This window comes from Aethalodelphis obliquidens, unplaced genomic scaffold, assembly GCF_003676395.1.
Source record: "Aethalodelphis obliquidens isolate GAN/ISIS:26980383/991018 unplaced genomic scaffold, ASM367639v1 scaffold27, whole genome shotgun sequence".
In the NCBI taxonomy this organism is placed as follows: domain Eukaryota; kingdom Metazoa; phylum Chordata; class Mammalia; order Artiodactyla; family Delphinidae; genus Aethalodelphis; species Aethalodelphis obliquidens.
This window is the reverse complement of record NW_020837971.1, coordinates 8,331,600-8,342,035: the sequence shown is the minus strand read 5'-3', so window position 1 is coordinate 8,342,035 and position 10,436 is coordinate 8,331,600.

Genomic DNA, 10,436 nt, shown 5'->3' with positions numbered 1-10,436 from the left:
AGAAGGAAGGGGAAGGGAAGGGAAGGGAAGGAAGAAAACAAGGCATTGAGAAATTAAGTGCGTAGCCAGGGTCACTCTCTTAAGAAGTAGAAGGCAGGAGTGGAAACCAGGCGGTCTGGCTCCAAAGGCTGTGCTCTTAGCCACCACACTGCGCTGCCTTGGGGGCGGGAGTTGCCTTGAGAAGAAAATATTTGTGTTCCTTAGCTTATTCTGAGCAATACTTTGTACTCTAAAAAAACTTCTCTGTTTTGGCTCTTACACATAGTACTTTTTTAGAAATTCACTCCAGTTCGGGACATTACTTTTGACTTGGAGCAAACATTATTTTCTTCCAGAAAACACATTTCTAATACTATAGAATATCACCGGGAACAAAATAGTCACTGATCAAACCTTCACTTCACCACCAAGCTATAGACTCTTCAAAGCAAGGCATGTCTCTTTCAGCCCATCAGCAATGTTTACTCACCCTCACTGGATATATGGGATATTGTGGAGAAAATACAAAAACAGCGAACAGTGAATCTTCCTCAAATCCTTACCACCCTACTTAATCTGCATAATTGAAGCTATCTTGTATTTTTGGCCTTTTCCGTTAACCATCTCCCTAGTTCAACAATCAGCTTTTTGCATGCCAGACTAATGGCTTACATCTCTTCTACCCTCCATAGTGCCTTGCACATAATAGGCTTTCAAACCTGTGCTTATTTAAGACATTTCAAACCTTCAAAAATAAAAATCATTCTAGTTTTTCCTTGACCAGCTCCAAATTCCACAAGCTTCTCTTGCCCTGGCATCCATCATTTCTGTGCTGAGAGTCACTTAATCCTCACCCCCCCCACCAGTCAGGTCGAAAATAAAACGGCAGAATGACAGTGTTCTGAGGGTTCTAATTGTGTCCAATGGAACCAACCCAAAGACTAGCACAGGGCTATTATATTCAGTTGTGAACCGCACACTTTAGGGGGGACATTGGCAAACTGGAGACGGGTGACCAGAGGGAGAAAGGTCTGAAAACCTAACCATGAAGGAAGCTGAAAGTTGCAGAGATGTTTAGTTTGGAAAATACTATCTTTGGAGCACAAGCCCAAGCATTTGAAAAGCTGGCCTGGGAAAGGAGGATCACGCTAATTCTAACTGAGAGACATCAGAGCCTTACTTCCCCAGCTGTTTCCAATGGGATGTAAATACGGGCCTATCAAGAAAAGAGTTGTATGCTAACACATATATATGGAATCTAAGAAAAAAAAAAGGTCATGAAGTACCTAGGGGTAAGACGGGAATAAAGACACAGACCTACTAGAGCACAGACTTGAGGAGGTGGGGAGGAGGATGGGTAAACTGGGATGAAGTGAGAGAGTGGCATGGACATATATACACTACCAAACGTAAAATAGATAGCTGGTGGGAAGCAGCCGCATAGCACAGGGAGATCAGCTCGGTGCTTTGTGACCACCTAGAGGGGTGGGATAGGGAGGCTGGGAGGGCGGGAGACACAAGAGGGAAGAGATATGGGAACATATGTGTATGTATAACTGATTCACTTTGTTATAAAGCAGAAACTAACACACCATTGTAAAGTAATTATACTCCAATAAAGACGTTAAAAAAAAAAAGAGTTGGGAGGGTGAATAAATTTGGAAAATGCCTCAAAGGCAACCTCCCTCCTAGATTCACAAAGCACATTAGCATACAAAAGATTCTGGGGCTTCCCTGGAGGGCCAATGATTAAGACTCCACGCTTGCAAAGCAGCAGGCGCAGGTTCGATCCCTGGTCTGGAACTAAGATCCCACAGGCTGTGTCGCGCAGCCACAAAAAAAAGAAAACAAGATTCCGAGAAAATCCTCTAATATAGAAACCTGTGTTAGAATTTATTTACCATATCTATTGTGTACACAACTCTCTTCTATTTCCCATATGATGTCTATTAACAATCCATTCACAGAAACTTAAGAAAAAAATGCCCTAAGAAACAGAACTAGGGCTGGTTTTCAGAAATTATCAGGAGGTAGATTTTGATAAAACACAGTATTTCCCACCATTCAGGCCTGGCCAAAGACAAAATGGGAGGCCTTGTGAGGTCAGGAGTGCTTTGCCACTGAAGCTTTTGAAAACAGGCCAAATGCTATGACAAGTCACACACAGGCAGACCTCAGAGATATTGTGGGTTCAGTTCCAGACCACCTCAATAAGGCAAATACTGCAATAAAGTGAGTCACATGAATTTTTTGGTTTCCCAGTGCATATAAAAGTTATACAGTTAGGGCTTCCCTGGTGGCGCAGTGGTTGAGAGTCCGCCTGCCGATGCAGGGGACGCGGGTTCGTGCCCCGGTCCGGGAAGATCGCACATGCCGCGGAGCGGCTGGGCCCGTGAGCCATGGCCGCTGAGCCTGCGCGTCCGGAGCCTGTGCTCCGCAATGGGAGAGGCCACAACAGCGAGAGGCCCGCGTACCGCAAAAAAAAAAAAAAAAGTTATGTTTATACTATACTGTAGTCTATTCAATGTACAATAGCATTATGTCTAAAAAATGTACGTATCTTAATTTTAAAATGCTTTATTGCTAAAAAAAAATGCTATTATCTGAATCTTCAGTGAGTCGTAATCTTTTTGCAAGAGTAACATCAAAGATCACTGATCACAGATCACCATAACAACTATAATAATAATGAAAAAGTTTGAAATATTACGAAATATTATGAGAGAGACAAAGTGAGCGGATGCTATTGGAAAAACGGTGTTGACCAACTTGCTCAACGCGGGGAAAATCTTCAATATGTGAACAACACAGTATCTGTGAAGTGCGATAAAGCAAAGCACAGTAAAACAAGGTATACGTGTAGCAGGCCCAAGATTCTGTGATAATTAGCAGGAAAGAAAAGGAGTTTCCATGTTGGGGTTTCCATGCTCAGTTGGTCTTCCATATGGAATCAGGGATCCCCGCTTTTTTAGAAACAATTAGTCTCACTATTCTTATGTTCCAATTACACTTACAGCATTATAATTATTTATAAACATGCCTGTCCCTCTAGACAATGACTCTCAGCCCAGAGAACACAGTCCACCTGCTCCTCAGCTGTGTGATGGAAATAATAATAGTACCTATATCAAAGAGTTGTTGGAAATATTAAATGAGTTATTTCATGTCAACCACTTTGAACAATATCTGGCACTGCTCATAAATTTAGCAAATAATTTGTAATTATATTTGTTGCAGCAGGAAGAACTTTGAGAACTCCTGCACTAGACATTAAATTCCTTGAGATCAGAGTCCATTTCTTATCCATTTTAGTTTTCATCAAGTATTAGTATCTTAGATACACAGAAGGCACTTAATAAAGGTTTATAAGATGGATGGATGGACTGATAGTTGGTTGATTACTTGGATGCATGGATGGATGGGTGGATGGGTGGATGGGTGGGTGGATGGGTGGATGGGTGGATGGGTGGATGGATGGGTGGATGGGTGGATGGGTGGATGGGTGGGTGGATGGAGAGGGAAGGAGGGATAGATGGTTCAATACGTGGATGGAGGGAAGGAGGGATGGATGGGTGAGTGAGTTGATCTTGTCCCCATTTTGGTAGCTCTTCAGGGTATCTGCATGGGTTCAGCCCATCAACATCTCTTTCCATGCCCCCTGCACAGTGGCAGTCCTCCCATAAGGGGCTCTTCTCTCCTCCTTGTAGGGGTACTGAAGTTTTAGAGCAAGGCTCTTCAATTCTTCCACTGAAATAGCCCTATCCATGCAGGAGAACGATCAAGACCTCCTCTGCCTCCTGAATTCTGAGGGCGTGGCCTAAGGTAACCCAAGGCTCAATACTTTTTCTAAGTCTGATTTTTACCTTGAAATCCTGCAAATTTTTCATTTTATATCATAATATATCTGTTTACTTTTAAACCATGTTATAAATGTTTATCAACATGTAAAATTGATGAACCACAATATGTGTGTTAATCCTGTGGCTTCCAGCCCCTCTGACACGCTGATATGTACCTTCAAGAAGTACATGTTCCTCCAGTGCCACAATCCTAACAAATGTCTCCAGGTTCCATCACCCAAATCCATTTGCTCTATTTTGTTGGTTCTGTGTGTAGACTCATACCCTAGAACTTGATGCTTCAGATCCATTTTTGTTCTTGCCAATAATACATCTCTAGCAACATTCTGGAAGGCAAGGAATTTATCACGTTTATTGATATACTTGCCTTGGGCATAAAGGGAGAAGATACAAACATGGAGTCTGAGGATTTTTTGTCTGACAAAGAAAAATGACCATTTATATAACTTATAAAGTAACTCAATTTGAATACCACTGCCCTGTAGCCCAATTAGCACAAAAGGTCTTTAGAGGTTTTTAAAGGCTATATTACATAGGAGATAAAGGCTTAAGCTTTTTTGAGCCAATCAGATTCTTTACCTCACAGAGATGTGTTATAATTTCAAAATACAGGCCACAACTTCAGGAATATAGTATATAACTACTATAAAATAGTAGTTATAACTATATTCCTTATGTCCAGAAGGCTGGAGAATATACTGAACATGTTAAATAGTGACACTGGAGACATTTTTAAAAGATCCAACTTATAGTGATGAAACTTACAATATTTGTGGTACAAAAAAATGAGATTAAAAGCATAGTAAACATTATAAGAAAAAGATTAATGAATTTAAAGACACAGCAGTGGAAGTTACCCAAAATAAAACACAGGGAGAAGACTAAAATATAAACAGAGCATCACTGAACTGTGGGAAAACATCAAGCGGCCTAATACACATATAATTAGAGTCTCCAAATGAGAGAAAAGAGAGGGAGAAACAAAACTATGTGAATATATCATAGCTGCAATTTTATAAAATTTGACAAAAATTATAAACAGATCCAAGTTCGACAAACTCCTTGCACAAGCACAAGAAATATGAATACAACTATACCAAAGCACATAATATATCAAATTTCTGAAAACCAGTGTTAAAGGGAAAATCTTAAAACAAGACAGAGAAAAAACACATTTTACATTCAGAGGAACAAAAATAAGCAAGATGTTAGAAACTATATAAGTTAGCCCAAAATGAAGCAACATCTTTAAAGTATTGAAAGAAAAAAAACATCTATACCCTGTGCGAGTATCTTTCAAAAACGTAATTGCGGGCTTCCCTGGTAGCACTGTGGCTTAGAATCTGCCTGCCAGTGCAGGGGACATGGGTTTGAGCCCTGGTCTGGGAAGATCCCACATGCCGTGGACAACTAAGCCCGTGTGCCACAACTACTGAGCCTGCGCTCTAGAGCCTGTGAGCTACAACTACTGAGCCTGCGTGCTACAGCTACTGAAGGCTGCATGCCTAGAGCCCATGCTCCGCAACAAGAGAAGCCACCACAATGAGAAGCCGGCGCACCGCAAGAAAGAGTAGCTCCCACTCACTGCAACTAGAGAAAGCCAGCATGCAGCAACGAAGACCCAATGCAGCCAAAAATAAATGAATAAAAAATTTTTTAATAAAATAAATAAAAATGTAAGTGAAATAAACACACTGAGGCATATAAAAGTGATAAGAACTTCTCATTGGCAGTTCCACACTACGAAATAAATGGTAAAGTCCTTCGGAAAGGTAAGAATGAGGAGGGAAAGGAATGGAAATGATGCCAAGTGAAAATGTGGATCCATACAAAAGACTGAAGAACACTGGAAATGATAACCATGTTGGTCCAATATTTCTTCTTCTTATTTAACTCTTTAAAAGACAACTGTTGAAAATGGATAATACATCATGACCAATGGAGGTTGAATCCCAAGAATGCAAGGTTAATTTAACATTCAAGAATCCACCAATGTTTTAAAACAATCCAATCAAAACATGGGCGGAACACCTAAATAGATGTTTCTCCAAAGAAGATATACAGTTGGCCAATAAACACATGAAAAGATGCTCAACATCACTAATTATTAGAGAAATGCAAATCAAAACTACAGTGAGGTATCACCTCACACTGGTCAGAATGGCCATCATCAAAAAATCTAGAAACAATAAATGCTGGAGAGGGTGTGGTGAAAAGGGAACCCTCCTGCACTGTTGGTGGGCATGTAAACTGCTACAGCCACTATGGAAAACAGTATGGAGGTTCCTAAAAAAACTAAAAATAGAACTACCATATGACCCAACAATCCCACTACTGGGAATATACCCAGAGATAACCATAATTCAAAAACACATATGTACCTCAATGTTCATAGCAGCACCATTTACAATACCCAGGACATGGAAGCAACCTACATGTCCATCAACAGAAGAATGGATAAAGAAGATGTGGTACATATATACAGTGGAATATTACTCAGCCATAGAAAGGAACAAAATTGGGTCATTTGTAGAGACGTGGATGGACTTAGACTGTGTCATACAGAGTGAAGTAAGTCAGAAAGAGAAAAGCAAATATCATATAATCACGCATATATGTGGAATCTAGAAAAATAGTATAGATGATCTTATTTGCAAAGCAGAAATAGAGACACAGACATAGAGAACAAAGGTATGGATACCAAGGGGGAAAGGGGTGGGGTGAGAAGGATTGGGAGACTGGGATTGACACTTATAGATTATTGATACTATGCATAAAATAGACAACTGACGGGAACATACTGTATAGCACAGGGAATTCTACCTAATGCATTATGGTAACCTAAATTGGAGGAAGTCCAAAAGGGAGGGGATATCTTTATGTGTATGGCTGATTCATTTTGTTGTGCAGTGGAGGCTAAAACAACATTGTAAAGCAACCACACTCAAATAAAATTTGATTTAAAAAAACAATCTACCAATGTTTTATAAATATAATTCACCATATTAACAAACTAAAATGAAAAACCACATGATCATCTCAATAGATAAAAGAAAAAATGTTTGACAAGATCCAACATCTTTCTGATAAAAACTCTCAGCAAACTCAAAATAGAAAGGACTTTTCTTAATTAGATAAAGAGCTTCTATGAGAAGCCCTTTATCTATTAGATAAAGGGTTTCTCTATGAGAAACCTATCACTAACATCACACACAATGGGGAAAGACTGTATTCAGAGAGAAATGCAAAGGACATAGAATAGACAAACAACTTTGGAAAAGAAAGTTGAAGGAGTAGCACCACCTGACTTCAATGTTATTATAAAGCTGCAGATATCAAGACAGTGTGGTATTAGTGTAAAGACAAATAGATCAATGGAACAGCATAGAGCCCAAAAGTAGATCCACACTAGGGACAAATGATATTCAACAAAGGTGCAAAAGCAATTCAGAAGAGAAAGGACCATTTTCTCCATAAATGATGCTGAAACACCTATATACATATCCCCCCCAAAATTGATTTTAATCCACACATCACACCACATTCAAGAATTAAAACTGATCAAAACTGATCATATACCTAAATGTAAACCTAAAACTATAGGACTTGTAGAAGGAAACCTAGGAGAAAATCTTGTGTTAGGCAAAGATTTCTTAGCTATAATACTAAGTACACAATTCCAATAAATGGAAAAAATTGCTAAATCATACATCACTAGAAATAAAAATAAACATCTGCTCTATGAAATACACTCTTAAGAATGAAAAGACAAGCCATAGATTGGGAGGAAATATTTTAAAATCATATATCCAATAAAGGACTTATTTTCAGAATATATAATGAACTCTCAAAACTCAGTAGCAAGAAAACAACCAACATAAAAATGGGCAATGAATTTGAACAAACATTTTAGCAAAGAAGATATAAAGATGGCAAATAAACACAATTTTTAAAAGATGCTTAACATCATTAGGCATTAGAGAAATGCAACATCAAGTAACAAAGAGATAACATTACACACCTGTTCAAAAGTCTAAAAATTTAAAAACTAAACATAGCAAGGTTGCTGAGGTGTGAAAGAACTATAACACTCATACACCAATAGTGGGAAAGTAAAATGGAGCAACTGTTTTAGAAAACAGTACAAAAGTCTTTAAAAATGTTAAACATACTCAGACCATATTCTACTCCTAGGTATTTAGCCTAGAAATGAGGGCATTCATCCCCACAAACACCTGCACATGAGAGTTCATAGCAGCTTGATGTGTAATAGCCCAAAACTAGGAAAAACTCAAATGTTCATGAAGAGGGAAATGGATAAACCAACTGTGGGATATCCATACAGTGGAATACTACACAGCAATGAAAAGGAATGGGCTACTGATACACTCAACAAGGTTTGATGACTCTCAAAACAATAATGCTGGCTAAAGAAGTCAAACAAAAACACTTACAAGCTGTATGATTCCATTTCTATAAAATTCTTTAAAGTGCAAACTAATCTATAGTGACAGAAAGTTGAGCAGTGGTTGCCTGGAGATTAAAGTGGGTGAGGGGGGGACCTTCAAGATGGCAGAGGAGTAAGACATGGAGATCACCTTCCTCCCCACAGATACATCAAAAATACATCTATGTGTGGAACAACTCCCACTGAACACTAGCAGAAGACCTCAGACTTCCCAAAAGGCAAGAAACCCCTCACATACCTGGGTAGGGCAAAAGAAAAAACAGAGACAAAAGAATAGGGATGGGACCTGCACCTCTGGGAGGGAGCTGTGAAGGAAGAAAAGTTCCCACACACTAGGGAGCCCCTTCACTGGAGAAGACGGGTGGTGGGCGGGGGGAAAGCTTCAGAGCTACGGAGGAGAGTGCAGCAACAGGGGTGCAGAGGGCAAAGTGGAGAGATTCCTGCACAGAGGGTCGGTGCCAACCAGCACTCACCAGCCTGAGAGGCTTGTCTGCTCACCCACTGGGACAGGAAGGGGCTGGGAGCTGAGGCTCGGGCTTCGGATGTCAGATCCCAGAGAGAGGACTGGGGTTGGCTGTGTGAACACAGCCTGCAGGGGGCTAGTGCGCCATGGCTAGCCAGGAGGGAGTCCGGGAAAAAGTCTGGGCCTGCTTAAGAGGCAAGAGACCATTATTTCGGGGTGCACGAGGAGAGGGGATTCCTTCCCTGTCTGCCCACAGAAGGCAGAGCACCACCTAAACGAGCTCCAGAGACAGGCACAAGCTGCAGCTATCAGCACGGACACCAGAGACGGGCATGAAATGCTAGCACTGTTGCTGCAGCCACCAAGAAGCCTGTGTGCATGTACAGGTCACTATCCACACCTCCCCTCCTGGGAGCCTGTGCACCACGCCACTGCCAGGGTCCCATGATCCAGGGACAAGTTCCCCAGGAGAACACGTGGTGCACATCAGGCTGTTGCAACATCACGCTGGCCTCTGCCGCCGCAGGCTCACCCAGCATTCCAATTATAACTACCATAGCCCTCCCTCCCCACGGCCTGAGTGAGCCTCTGCTTTAACCCCATCCTGTCTGTGAGGGAACAGATGCCTGAGGGTGACCTACACGCAGAGGTGGCAGCAAAACCAAAGCTGAACCCCAGGAGTTGTGCGAACAAAGAAGAGAAAGGGAAATTTCTGTGTGCAGTCTCAGGAGGAGTGGATTAAATCCCCACAATCAACCTGATGTACCCTGCATCTGTGGAATACCTGAATAGACAACGAATCATCCCAAAATTGAGGTGGTGGACTTCGGGAGCAACTGTAGCTTGAGGTTTCCTGTCTGAGACTGGTTTGCTTCTGATTTTCATCTTAGTTTAGTTTTTAGCACTTGTTTATCTTAGTTTAGTAAAAACTCACCAGACCAAACAAAAGAAGAGGAAATAGGCAGTCTACCTGAAAAAGAATTCAGAGTAATGATAGTAAAGAGGATCCAAAATCTTGGAAATAGAATGGAGAAAATATAAAAAACGTTTAACAAGGAACTAGAAGAACTAAAGAGCAAACAAACTGTGATGAACAACACAATAAATGAAATTAAAAATCCTCTAGAAAGAATCAATAGCAGAATAACTGAGGCAGAAGAATGGATAAGTGACCTGGAAGATAAAATAGTGGAAATAAATACTGCAGAGCAGCATAAAGAAAAAAGTGTGAAAAGAACTGAGGACAGTCTCAGAGACCTCTGGGACAACATTAAACACACCAACATTCGAATTATAGGGGTCCCAGAAGAAGAAGAGAAAAAGAAAGGGACTAAGAAAATATTTGAAGAGATTATAGTCGAAAACTTCCCTAATATGGGAAAAGAAATAGTTAATCAAGTCCAGGAAGTGCAGAGAATACCACACAGGATAAATCCAAGGAGAAACACACCAAGACACCTATTAATCAAACTATCAAAAATTAAACACAAAGAAAAAATATTGAAAGCAGCAAGAGAAAAACAACAAATAACATACAAGGGAATCCCCATAGAGTGAACAACTGATCTTTCAGCAGAAACTCTGCAAGCCTGAAGGGAATGGCAGGACATATTTAAAGTGATGAAAGGGAAAAACCTACAACCAAGATTACTCTACCCAGCAAGGA